Source organism: Simochromis diagramma, unplaced genomic scaffold, assembly GCF_900408965.1.
Source record: "Simochromis diagramma unplaced genomic scaffold, fSimDia1.1 OVJJ01000726.1, whole genome shotgun sequence".
Classification (NCBI taxonomy): domain Eukaryota; kingdom Metazoa; phylum Chordata; class Actinopteri; order Cichliformes; family Cichlidae; genus Simochromis; species Simochromis diagramma.
Window position 1 is genome coordinate 6657 of NW_024386840.1, and position 12046 is coordinate 18702.

Below are 12046 nucleotides of genomic sequence, written 5' to 3' on the forward strand. Positions count from 1 at the left end.
GAGGGAGTTTTAGGAAACATGGACATGTCTGAGAGGGGCCCATTATTTTTGTAACAGTGCACTTAGAGGAAACCTGTCAGGTGATTTTGTTTTGTGTTTTCATGAGCTAATAATCAGCTCTCTTTTTTTCTCATTTTTGTTCTAAGCAGGCCTGCAACAGTGAATAACAGCGCTGACAAATTCTCGGGAAGAGCAAATATAAGGTGTGCTTTGCAGATTACAACTTGCTGAGGAGAAAGCTACCTGTGGGGATCTGATCAGGTCATAAGTCCCTGTCTAAAAGGATTGTAGCGATTCAATTCAGTCCAAAACATAAGGAACTATTTTCCTATGGAAAATAAAAAATGAATGAGCTCATTTTGCTGAGGGCGGAAATCTAAATGCGGTGATGGTTTCCACTATCAGCAAAGAAAGAATGGATGAATGAATGAATGAATGAATGAATGGATGAAAGACTGGAAATAAAACAAACGGACTGACTGGTAAAAGCTGATAAGACTTGACCACGACTCAAGGTTAACCTCCACCTAGATAGGACAAAAGGGTGGATGAATTTATGTGTGTTTCTTTTTACAGGAGCAGAAAGATGACAGCGACATCTGAGGTTGCATGACGATTTAACTTTTAAATGCTACTTTCTGTGTTTGTGAATCTACCAGGGTGGTTGACAGGGCTGGATGCGCGTTGAATGTGTGGTTTATAACTGGACAAGTGGTTAAGGTTTGCTAATAATGTTTTCCTGCTATAGGATTTCTGGGCTTATGTGTGAAGAAACGGTGTTTATAGGTTATGAGTTGGTGATGCTATTAAACTGTGGGAGACACATCCTGTCTTGAAAACAGGGTGATTCTTTTTACAGGAAATGTTTTTACAGGACCTCTGGAATGTGGATGGCTGACGCCTAACCCGAGATGGTCAAATGTGGTTTGCTAATGTTTGTTTTGCTTTGGTTGAGAGTGCATGCGGAGGATTCAGTAGAAAACAGACAAGTGACATGGGAAAACAAATAGGAGATGCAGTTTCTATGGAACAGTTTAATATGGGGCTCATAGGGATAAAACAAGTGGAGTGACATTGCTTAAGGGAAGTCACTGATTAAATTCGGGATAAAATAAATTGCGGCAATAATAGTGATGTAATGATTTGGGAAATCCTGAACATGATGCTTGTCTGTTGTGCTGAATACTTTATCACTTTCATGATCTATAGTTGGTTGTAAATAAGATGTTTGATTTAACAGATTTGTTTTCCAGGATACAGGTTCCAGGTGGAGCTGGGAGTTAAATGAGCTTAACATGTAACCGCTGACTAATGTTTTTACACAAGCTTACAGGTTGGCAGGAGATTGTTTTAGAGAGAATGTGTAACGTTCTTGTACAGGTCTCAGTGGGGAGACCCAGAGGAGGTGAGTGTCATAAAGTGTAAAGGTCACTCCTCGGGGACTGGCATGGTGGCCAGAGGAAACCAGGAAGCCGATCGAGCTGCGAAAGAGGCAACAGGCTATAAAGCACTACGGCAGATGGTACAAATAAGTGTGGAGGAAGAAGTAGGAGTCAACATGTTGGAGGAGGCCAGGAAGGCCCAAGAGGAGGCGGCCTCGGAAGAGAAGGGGGTCTGGAAGACTCGAGGAGCATGGGAAGAAAGAGGTCTCTGGCGAGGACCTGACGGACGACCGGTGTTGACTGCCAACCTAGCGGAACAGAAGATTGCAGAAGCACATGGGCTTGGCCATGTGGGTGTGTCCCAGATGGAGAGACATCTGTGCCATTGGTGGCATCCCTTTTTGAGGGATATGATTAAGGAAAAAGCTAGGACGTGCCTGATCTGTGGGAGGCACAATCCAAAGCCAGTGATTAAACCAGAGGCAGGTAAGTTCCCCATTCCAGAAAGACCAGGGGAAGAGATTGTCATTGATTTCATTGACATGATCGACGTGGGACAGGGAGGAGTCCGGTATTTGCTGGTAAGTGTGGATGCTCTGACGGGGTGGCCTAAAGCGTGGCCAACAAAGAGGGAGGATGCAAAAAGTGTGATTAAGTGTTTAATCAATCATTACATCCCCCGGCATGGTTTTCCCAAAAGAATTAGCTCAGACAATGGAACTCATTTTAAAAATAAAGATTTGGCAGAAGTAGAACAGAAGCTGGGATTGCAGCACCGATTTGGGACGGTGTATCATCCTCAGTCCCAGGGGAAGGTGGAAAGAATGAATCTAAACCTGAAAAACAAAATAGCTAAAATTGCTGCTCAGACGGGGCTAAATTGGGTTGCAGCCCTGCCCATTGCATTGATGATAATAAGATGTTGTGTTAATCAATCCACAGGTTTCACACCATATGAGCTGTTGACAGGACGACAGTTTCCAGGTCCTTGGACAACAGTCCCGGCGGAAGAAAGTATAAAAAGTAACAGAAAGCATGCTGAATGTTGGAAAGAATTAAAAGCTCTTGTGTCTAGTTTCACACAACAGGTTGAAGAAGGGGTGAATGCGGTGGACAGGTCCGTCCCCGACGCCAAGGCGGTTCGGCTGAAGGTCATTAAGCGAAAGTGGAGAGATCCGAGGTGGACGGGGCCATACGAGGTGACGGCTCGTACCACCAGTGCGGTTCGGCTGAAGGGAAAGGGTGAGACCTGGTTCCATTGGTCTCAATGTGCAGTGGCGGACGAGAGCTTACTCGAGATAAGCTCCACCCAAAGTAACACGGGGGGGAACATAGAGGCAGAATAATCCTCTCCTCCTGTGCAGCGGTTCTCCCCAGCAGTCTACCTGGGGAGACGAAGAAAGAAGAGGAGCGTCACGCGCCAAGCATCAATTCATTCCAGGCTTCTGATAGGCTAGGGCTCTAGTCTAAAGTAATTGAGAGTTTATAGGAATTGTAATAGTTTTGTACGTTAATCGCATACTTTTATACTCATAACCTTATACTCTTATCACGAAGTTTAATGTAAAAGTAAAAAGAGCCTGGGAACTGTAATCATGAAACTGTGGGAAAATTGGAAAATAACGGGGGTGTTGGGGTTGATAAGTGTTATAACGTGTTTGTTTGTTTATTGGCAGACAGGTGAATTGCCCAGACGCAGAGGTCTATCCGCTCCAGAGTCCAAACCGATCGAGTCGTCGAGAAAATTCAAGCGCGAGGTTGGCTCAGGGGTGAACGATGGGTGTCTCAAAGCCAGTGGGGGAGTCGAGTTTGGGTATGTTAATGGGTCCACGACAGCATTCACATTCGATTTGTGTGAGGTAGTTAGATGCCCAGGAGACGGTAGCAGCTGGAAAACCTATGATGTGGGGGTTTGTTATCATCCGATGGTATGCTATCCTAAGTCGGTGTGGGGCCCATCTATGGAAGGAGACGTTTACACTTTTATAACAGATCAGTGGTGTTCTTGACAGGATGTGGTTGCTTGGACAGGAGTAGGATGGCAGCCAACAGTGCTACCGGCCCTTGAAGGGATAGCCATTCAGAGAGATTATTCGGTTACTAATAACCCTGTCACTCTTTCCCTAGGACCATGGAGCAAACTCCCTGAAGCGGGGTATGAAGGGGGTGCGTTTTATCTAGTCATAGGGGTAGATAAAGCAGGGACAGATCCAGTAGGGGTAATTCGGGTGAACTTATTCAATCCAAGATCTAAACCGATAGGGAACGACACTGCAATGAATCTCACAGAGCAAATGGACCCCTTAGAGACAGTTACTTACAAGGACTCAGAAGAGAAATGGCTTGTTGCCACAGATTACACTAGATTAAAACCTCAAGAGTTAATAGAGCGGGCCACAGGTTTCGGTGATAGGAATCTTTGGTTAGATTGGGTGGCTCAAAATGCTAAAGAGCAGGAAGTGGTTGATTGTGTTGCTTGTGCTATAGCTAGACCTCGTCTGTTCACTGAACCCGCTCCTCTGTATCCAGAGGATGAGTGGGGTTATGATTGTATGCTGAGATTAACTAGAGAGGCGGTGAACACAGGTAACTGCACCACTTTGTCAGGTTTATATCCGCCGATTGATAAACGTACAAAACCAGGTTCATTCACACCGAAAACGAGATAATTATACATGCTTTGAGTTCTCTACAGACAGCGTGAAATATACGGTAGGAAGGATTGATCCAAGCTGGTGTCAGAGGACGATCCCAGGCAGGACTACCAATAATGTACACAATTATAGGCACCTGGGCAAGGGGTGGGCTATATTATTATTGTGGGCAGTACACCCTTTTGGTGCAGGTTCCCCTGGGGAGTGTAGGGACATGTGCTGTACTTTCATACCCAACAATACGGCCCCAGACGGTACGGTGACTAGGGCGCTTGAGAGTCTGAAAATGTTATCTAAAACCATGCATGAGCAATCAGGTGTGAACACTGGACCGGGAGACTGGTTCACGTCTGTCTTTGGGCAATGGAAGAGTGTTGTTATGTCTGCCATGTTTTCTTTTGTTGTTTTTCTTGGTATATTAATGATTGGATGTTGTCTCATCCCTCTGGCCCGGCGAGTTTTAGTAAAGATGCTGGAGAGAGCCCTGGGCTCAGACTCAGCTGGTTCAGCTGCGCCTGAGTTGATGATGCCCTTGAGGCAGATTGTAGGCTGGACGGAGGAGTGAGACAAATCCTGGTGAAGGTTGGCCTCGCAAGCGAGCCCAAGAGGAGGAGTTGTCACGTCAAGGAATGTTATTTTACTGTCACTGTGTTATTATTCACATGTACTGTCATTATTTCATCATTACTTTATTAGTCTGCATCACTTATCATCAGTTTATCATCAATATTATCATGTATCATTTATCATTTAGTAAATCTGCCAGAGCACGCAGAATAAAACACATTCTAGATACAATACTCTATCATGCAATAGCACAAGCATTGCTGCAGGTCCAGGCAGCCCAAGTCAGATAAGGACACCGAACTTTCGTTGGCTTGGACCTACAATCTCACAAAACTGCACACTCGTCTACACAATTGTTTAAGCTGCCAAATACCGATGATGGGAAACATCTGGTTTCAAGTCTGGGAAAGTGTTGTTGTTCTGGGAAGAGGAGTTCCAGGAATTGTCTTGACGTCATAATGGCTATAAAGCTTTCTGTAACGGGGCAGAGAGGAGAAGACCGACCGGCGGCTTCCCACACTGTGTAAACTGTGTGTGTTTAATAAATCACTTTTTTGGACACCTCCGAGGACTCTGTTTGTGCTTATTTTTTCCTTCCAAACAAAAGAACCTTACAAGAGCCACCAAAAAGCTGTCAGCCACCGATGTGCTATAAGAGTTAGAAACTCTACTTATGGAGAAACTTTCTAAGTCTATCAGGGGACAGGTACTCCTGTCCAAATAACATGATATAACCCCACATACAGCCCAGCCATAAAGTGAACCAAGTCATTTAGTTAAAGACAGCATGGGACCAAATGCATGTAACCAGCCTGCATTAACGTGACATTTCTTCCTCCTGAATTAAATGAATGAATGGATGAAAGTTAAATGACTACAAACCTAAAGCCACTAGTTCCCACACTGGAGCTCCCTGACACTGTGTGTTAGCCGTATTTAGCTTGTATCAACAGTTGTAACAGGCTAAGCCACCTGAGACACTGCATTGAATTTGTTCCTGTCTTAATGATTTCAGCTGACTGGTTTCAGCTCAGATGTTCTGCTTTTTCCTTTCAGTAGATCAAAGCAGCTCGTGCTCCTTCTGCTTCCATTTTAGAAGAAGAAGAAAGCGAAGGCTTCAGCGAAGTGGCGTTCATGGTCTCAGTGAACAGTCACGGTCACACACTGCATGTGGTTTTAAAAGCAACATGTCTGTTCACCACAACAATGGAGATGTGTAATACCGTATTTTCACGACCATAAGATGCACTGTACTAAAAGGCGCAGTCTCAGTTATGTGTGCCATTACTGTATTTAACACACACATAAGGCGCACTGGATTATAGGGCGCATACAAGTACCGTATGCGTATTTAAAAAAGCCCACCTGGTCTCCTTACATACACCTCCCTCAGCCACTCTTTCATCATTTCCTCATCCATCCAGCCCTTTTCATTTGCCTTAATGATGATTCCTTCTGGAAACTTCTCTTTAGGCAAAGTCTTTCGCTTAAAAATCACCATAGGCACAGTTTCTGTCCATTAGCATGGCAGCCAAGCACAACAGTAAAAGAAGACTTTTCATACCCCGTGGTGTGTATCGCTAGCGTGCTGGTCCCCTTCTTCTCCACAGTATGACTCACTGGGATGTCAAAAGTGAGCGGGACCTCGTCCATGTTAGTGATGTGGCAGGGCTGGATGTTTTTGTCGCCGATGTGTTAGTAGGAGCGGAAGATGGCCAGCTTTTCCTTATAATCCGCTGGAAGTTGCTGCGCTACCGTAGTCCTGGTCCGGATGGAAAAATGGCACCGTTTCATAAAAAGTGAAAGTGAAACTGCTTTTAGCCGAATGGTGACCGTCGAAACGCTTCTCCCGGTCGTTCTATGCTCGATGATCCACCGCTCGAGTCTTTCCTCCAACTCGGGCCACCTCGCCTTATGTCCGCGGAAACTCAGCTGCGTTTTCTTGACCTGCCGGAGCTTGTTTTCTAGCTTCCTCCATTTGCGAACCATCGATTCGTTAATCTTAAATTCTCTCGCCGCTGCTCGATTTCCATGTTCCTCCGCGTTGCTGATGGCCTTCAGTTTAAACTGTGCTTCGTAAGCGTGTCTCTTTGCCGTTTTCAGGGTTGCGCCCACACTTCACCCTTTAGCGTTCTCATGATGTTCTCTACTACGTCCTCCTTACAACACACAGGGCGCACTGCACTATAGGGCGCGCCATACTTTTTGAAGAAAATCTAAGACTTTTAAGTGCGCCTTATGGTCGTGAAAATACGGTATTAGTGCAGCTACGGTCTGTTTTTGAACATCAGTTCTGTTTTCTACTTTGATCACTTAGACCAAAAAAGTGTTGTTTTCAGATTCTTTCTTTTACATCTATAAACCACCTGTTCATTTTTTATTACAATTAGTTTCACATAAATGTTAGTGTTTCCTTTATGATCTTTTAATGCTTACACTACACTGTACACATTAGAGACATTTCTGTTACCTGTAGAGTTGTGAAATGTTCTTTTATTTGATACACAATATGAAGCTCATAATTTTCTTACAAATAAAACTCGAATGACAAACATGAACGGCTGTGTTTATTTCTGAGACATGAGTTTTTGAATGTGTTCATATTTAGACAGTGTGCATCTGTAATCTGAAACTGTAATGGTGAACCTGAGGTGATGGTCAACAGAAGGCAAATATATATCAATATAAAACAATATTGAAGTAATGTCTTTACCCCCTGCAGAGTGTGGACGCTGTGCACTCAATCACCTTATTCACTGTAGTAAACATGCACCGCTAGCTCAAGTGACTGACTGTCTCCATGGTTACATCGTATATTATTAGCTATGTAAACAGCTTCCAAAGATACCGCCATAGCTCTCTGCAGCTGTAACACTTTCACACTTTGCAAATCATTTCACGTGTTTGATAGTTATGAAGACAGAATATGTTTTTAAGGTCATGCTAGGCGGTTGCTATGGTGGTTGCTGTGGACTTGGCTGGACCGCGTCCGATTCCTGTTATTATGCTGTCCGCCGTAGGAAGGCTGCGTTCCATTTACAAGTAGTGACAGTCTGTCGTAACTCGAACTCAAACCCCGCTTTGTTCTTTAATTATAGGCCTTTTATAGCCGTTCATGACACGCACACACACACATAAAGCACTTTGCCTCACCATGAGAATGCAACTTTACCTAACCTAACCTTAAAGTATCTGATATAGGATAGAAAAATGAAGCAACCAGAGATTTAATGATGAAGACTCTGGGTTCTGTAGTTCACGTTTTACAGTCCTGAATGACTTTTTGCATATGATTTATTGAAGAGGAGTTTAGAATGCACTTTACATTTAGATTGTTGCTGTTTCATTTTTTACATTGTTGCCATGTTATGTCATGAATAAGGTTCACCTGCTGGGGGTTTGATGGATCAGCTGGACAATACAGTCAAAGACAGACTTCGTCATCATATGCAAGAATCCTAGTTGGATTTTTGTTGTCACTCATGTTTTTGAACCAAATATTGAAAACAATTCTGACAGACTGGATACCTGGTCAGGGTGTACATTATCTTGTACTCAAGCATCCCAGGACAGAGCCCTGCCCCACCATGAGCCTGGGTGGATACGTGGTTATTAATATAAAAGGACCAATACTGAATATGAATATTTCATGAAAATTGAATTATAATACAAATTAGTAATAAGGGTTTCTCTGCGCCCTTATCTACCCCATACTCAAAGAGCTGCGGGCAGAGAGGGTGACAGGAGAGGATGGCACTGAAGAGAAGATGCTCGGCTTCTGGAGTCTCCTGGTCCTGTCAGTAGGATGCATCTGCTGTGTTTTCCCGTGGATGCTCACCTACCTTGACTCGTTCCAGCCTGGTATGGATTTCCCAACACTGCGGACAGTGGCCCACGTAAGAGACGTTTAATATTGATTACATATGTCTGAATTGCTAACCCTAACCCTAGCTCAACAGACCACAATGCCCTGGACTGTCAGTATTATTACATGCTGTGAACATAAGTAGCTTTGATCACAGTTTATGTTGTAAAAGAGAAGGACTATTGAAAAAAAAGATCAACATTGTGATATTATTTCTTCCAAACTGACCAGAAACATGCTTGTCAGACTCTCACAGCAAAGGATCAGACTCACTGTGCATGACGGCTCAGGCCAATGATGTCTGTTAGATTGTCAATTCTTTAGTGCTTCTGTACAGTTAGGGTCACCGTCTCTATTTCAGAATAATTAATATGCGGAAAACACTAAAAGTTGATTGTCTTCCAATATTCTAGCATAATTAAAAAACTTTGACTTTGTAAGTACATATTATTAGTCCTAATGCCAGTATGATTCTTCATAACTCCTGCTTTGAAATACTGAACTTTAAAATTTACCTGATGAAAGATCATTTACAGTGGCACTCTGTCAGGATCATTCTGACTGTAAGATCACTGTATTAATCTGAATCCTTCTGAAATGTGCTGTGAATGAATGCTGATGCAACTCACTGTGGGAAAGCTGTTAATAAAATGAATCTGTGACACATGCAACACATTCACAGAGGAAGAGGACACAAAGGGAGGACACGCAGAGGCTGTGTTGAAGTCAGAAATCCAAATCTTTATTAAAAAACAGGCGGCGGTAACAAACAGGAAGACAAGCAGTCCATCAAACAGTCTACAGGGTCAAACATACAGAGAATTCAAACAGCAGTAAAAAATAACTGGACACTGAAAAACATAAAGCAATGTGTGACGCAATAAAAGGAAGCAGCGCAGTATATTCACTGAATTATCATCAATTACAAAAGAGAAAAATGACGATTTCTAAGGATTATTTTCTTAAATGCAGTTAAAGTGTGGCTGGTAAAGATGGAAACATACAGAATGTAAACTGTGTGAGTTTGGTGAACTTTGTTAGTAACAAATGAGGTAAAAAAAACAACAACCCCAAAACAGACAAAACACAGAAAGAGGCTCTCAGTATTCATTAATAATTAGAAAGAAAAATTCTGGTCGTGGATTTTTACAGTCTTAGTTCCGCTCGCTGTCATCATTATAATCATCATGATCAATGGCGAGGTCCTGAGGTGGGCGGGGCTGTCTCTGGTGATGTCACCATGAAGGAACAGCATCACCATCACGTGTTGCTGAAACATCTCAGTACACTGGTGTAGTTTCCTCTCCAGCTGTTTGACATGTGACACTTGAACATTAAGGGGAAGAAGAAGAAACAGTGTTAGGTCAGGTGACCACATGGTTTCTAAAGTAACTGACAGGAAGTAACCAGGCCGTTAGAAATGGATGGCATGTGTTTAGAGTTACTGGAGTTGGGTAACTCTACTTACCAAAAGCAGCAGCACACAGATGAAGGATCAGATGCTGAATGTTGCAGGAACATGCTCATGTGTGGTGGTCATTCAGTGCTGCAGGTTAGACAGTCCAAGACTGATATGCTGCCCATCTGAGAGTTTGAAAACACACATGCAAAGATTTATTTTGTATTACAGTCAAAGTTGGATGTTCATTTTTGTCCTTTAAAAATGTTTGTGTATTTTAAAGCACTAACATTTAACGATGACTTGGATCGTCTCCTTTAAAGGGGAGACAAGTGTATCCACTGATCTACGTCACTTTACCTGGATGATGACTCCTCTCCCCCTCACTCAGAAACACTCCTAATATAACCAAGCAAATAAATAATATTGAAGATTTACTTACATCATTACAAAAACAGCAAAAACATCTCCCTTTGATTCTATTTCTCCATTCCTGCTGAACATCAGGCAACAAATATCACAGTAAATCACAGTAAAATGTAAAGCGCATGCTTTCTCTGCTTTGCCTAACCTCTGCAGAGCCTCTGTCAAGAAAAACATAACTGTAAGCAAAAAACAAATATACATTTCATAACACATCACTGGACAAACCTCGGTCAGTTGATTTCCTCTGTGCATTGCAGACGAGCATCAGTCAGCGAGTCAAGGTGGTGAGATGGACTGGTGTCCTTTGTGACTCTGCTGGTTCTTCTGAGGAAACACCACCGTCTCTCCACACCATCACCATCTGTGAGCACAAACTGCCTCTCTGCTCTGCCAGCATGTAGGAATCACATATCACACACAGGGGTGAAGAAACATCAGAGCTCAACTTTGGATACTTTAGATCTTAACAGATCAAAGCAGCTCTTAGTTTCAGCAATCAGTGAGCAGACAAACAATGATACCAAACTGATTCTGTACGAATACAATATGGTATTTTCAATGCAGGTGTCAAATTATTTTATTAAAACTAATACAGATACAGATGTATATATTTTTTTTGATAAATTAGTTTGTCAAATTATAAGAATATATATATATATATTTTTCATTTAACAATTGCAACTGAAAGAAATTAAATATTGAACAAAAATATATTGTCACATTCTGAGCATGCTCAGCACGCTGACAGACTTGAAGTTGCTACAGATTTTAAGAAGTGATAATTATAGGGAAGAAACTTCTCTTTTTCATCCGTTTAATCAAACATTAGATGCCTCAGCTGTCTCAGTCTATAGCGTTCTGCAACTACAACTAACCTGAAGCTTGGATTTGGCTGCAGGTGCCCCTGTACATCCTTCTCAGCAGCACACATGTGGGTACCATTTAATCCCACTTCTTCCTGAGCTTTGCTTCATCACAAGACCAAAGGTGGCATCCCGTGTCACGGTCTTATCATCATCCAGAAGAAACATTTGAAGAAACATGGAGACAAAGACTATCACAACGTTTCCCAACCAGAAGCCGTGGGTGGATAAAACCATCCGCGACGCTCTGAGATCCCGCACCGCTGCCTACAACACGGGACTCATGACGGGGGACATGGACCCGTACAAAGCCGCGTCATATAACGTGCGGAGGGCGGTGAAAGAGGCGAAGCAGTGCTACGGGAGGAAACTAGAGTCACAACTCCAACAGAGTGACTCTAGGAGCCTGTGGCGGGGACTAAGGACAATAACGGACTATAAAGCACCAACAACCGGTATGACGAACGCGGCCGTGACTCTGGCAGACGAGCTGAACACTTTCTATGCTCGCTTCGAGGCTGCAGCAAAGGTCTCCAACAATGCTAGTGTTAGCGGCGCTAACGGCTGCAGACAGGAAGATACTGCCAGCACCGGAAACGTGCTCGTCATCTCCGAGCATGAAGTAAGGAGAGCCTTCAAGAGAGTGAACACCAGGAAAGCAGCAGGACCAGACGGCATCCCAGGTCGTATCCTAAGAGACTGCGCATACCAGCTAGCTCCTGTGTTCACTGAGATATTCAACATCTCTTTATCTCAGTCGGAGATCCCCACATGCTTCAAAGAGTCCATCATTGTTCCTGTCCCGAAGAAACCCCACCCTGCTTCTCTCAATGACTATCGCCCTGTAGCCCTCACCTCAGTAGTGATGAAGTGCTTTGAACGCCTGGTCA

At 43.4% G+C, this 12046-nt stretch overlaps 1 long non-coding RNA gene across 5 annotated transcripts; it reads right to left on the reverse strand.

The window, feature by feature from the left end:
- Positions 1–9728: 9728 nt before the first annotated feature.
- LOC120731992 lies at positions 9729–11335 on the reverse strand. Of its 5 annotated transcripts, none has more exons than XR_005695466.1 (5): positions 11169–11335; positions 10519–10654; positions 10228–10266; positions 9937–10052; positions 9729–9794 (listed from the first exon to the last, which is right to left on the reverse strand). It is a non-coding gene; the product is annotated as an uncharacterized LOC120731992 (long non-coding RNA). The 5 variants fall into 5 exon arrangements; XR_005695468.1 differs by having other exon boundaries at positions 10519–10675; XR_005695465.1 differs by having other exon boundaries at positions 10519–10680.
- Between the last annotated feature and the right edge of the window lie 711 nt (positions 11336–12046).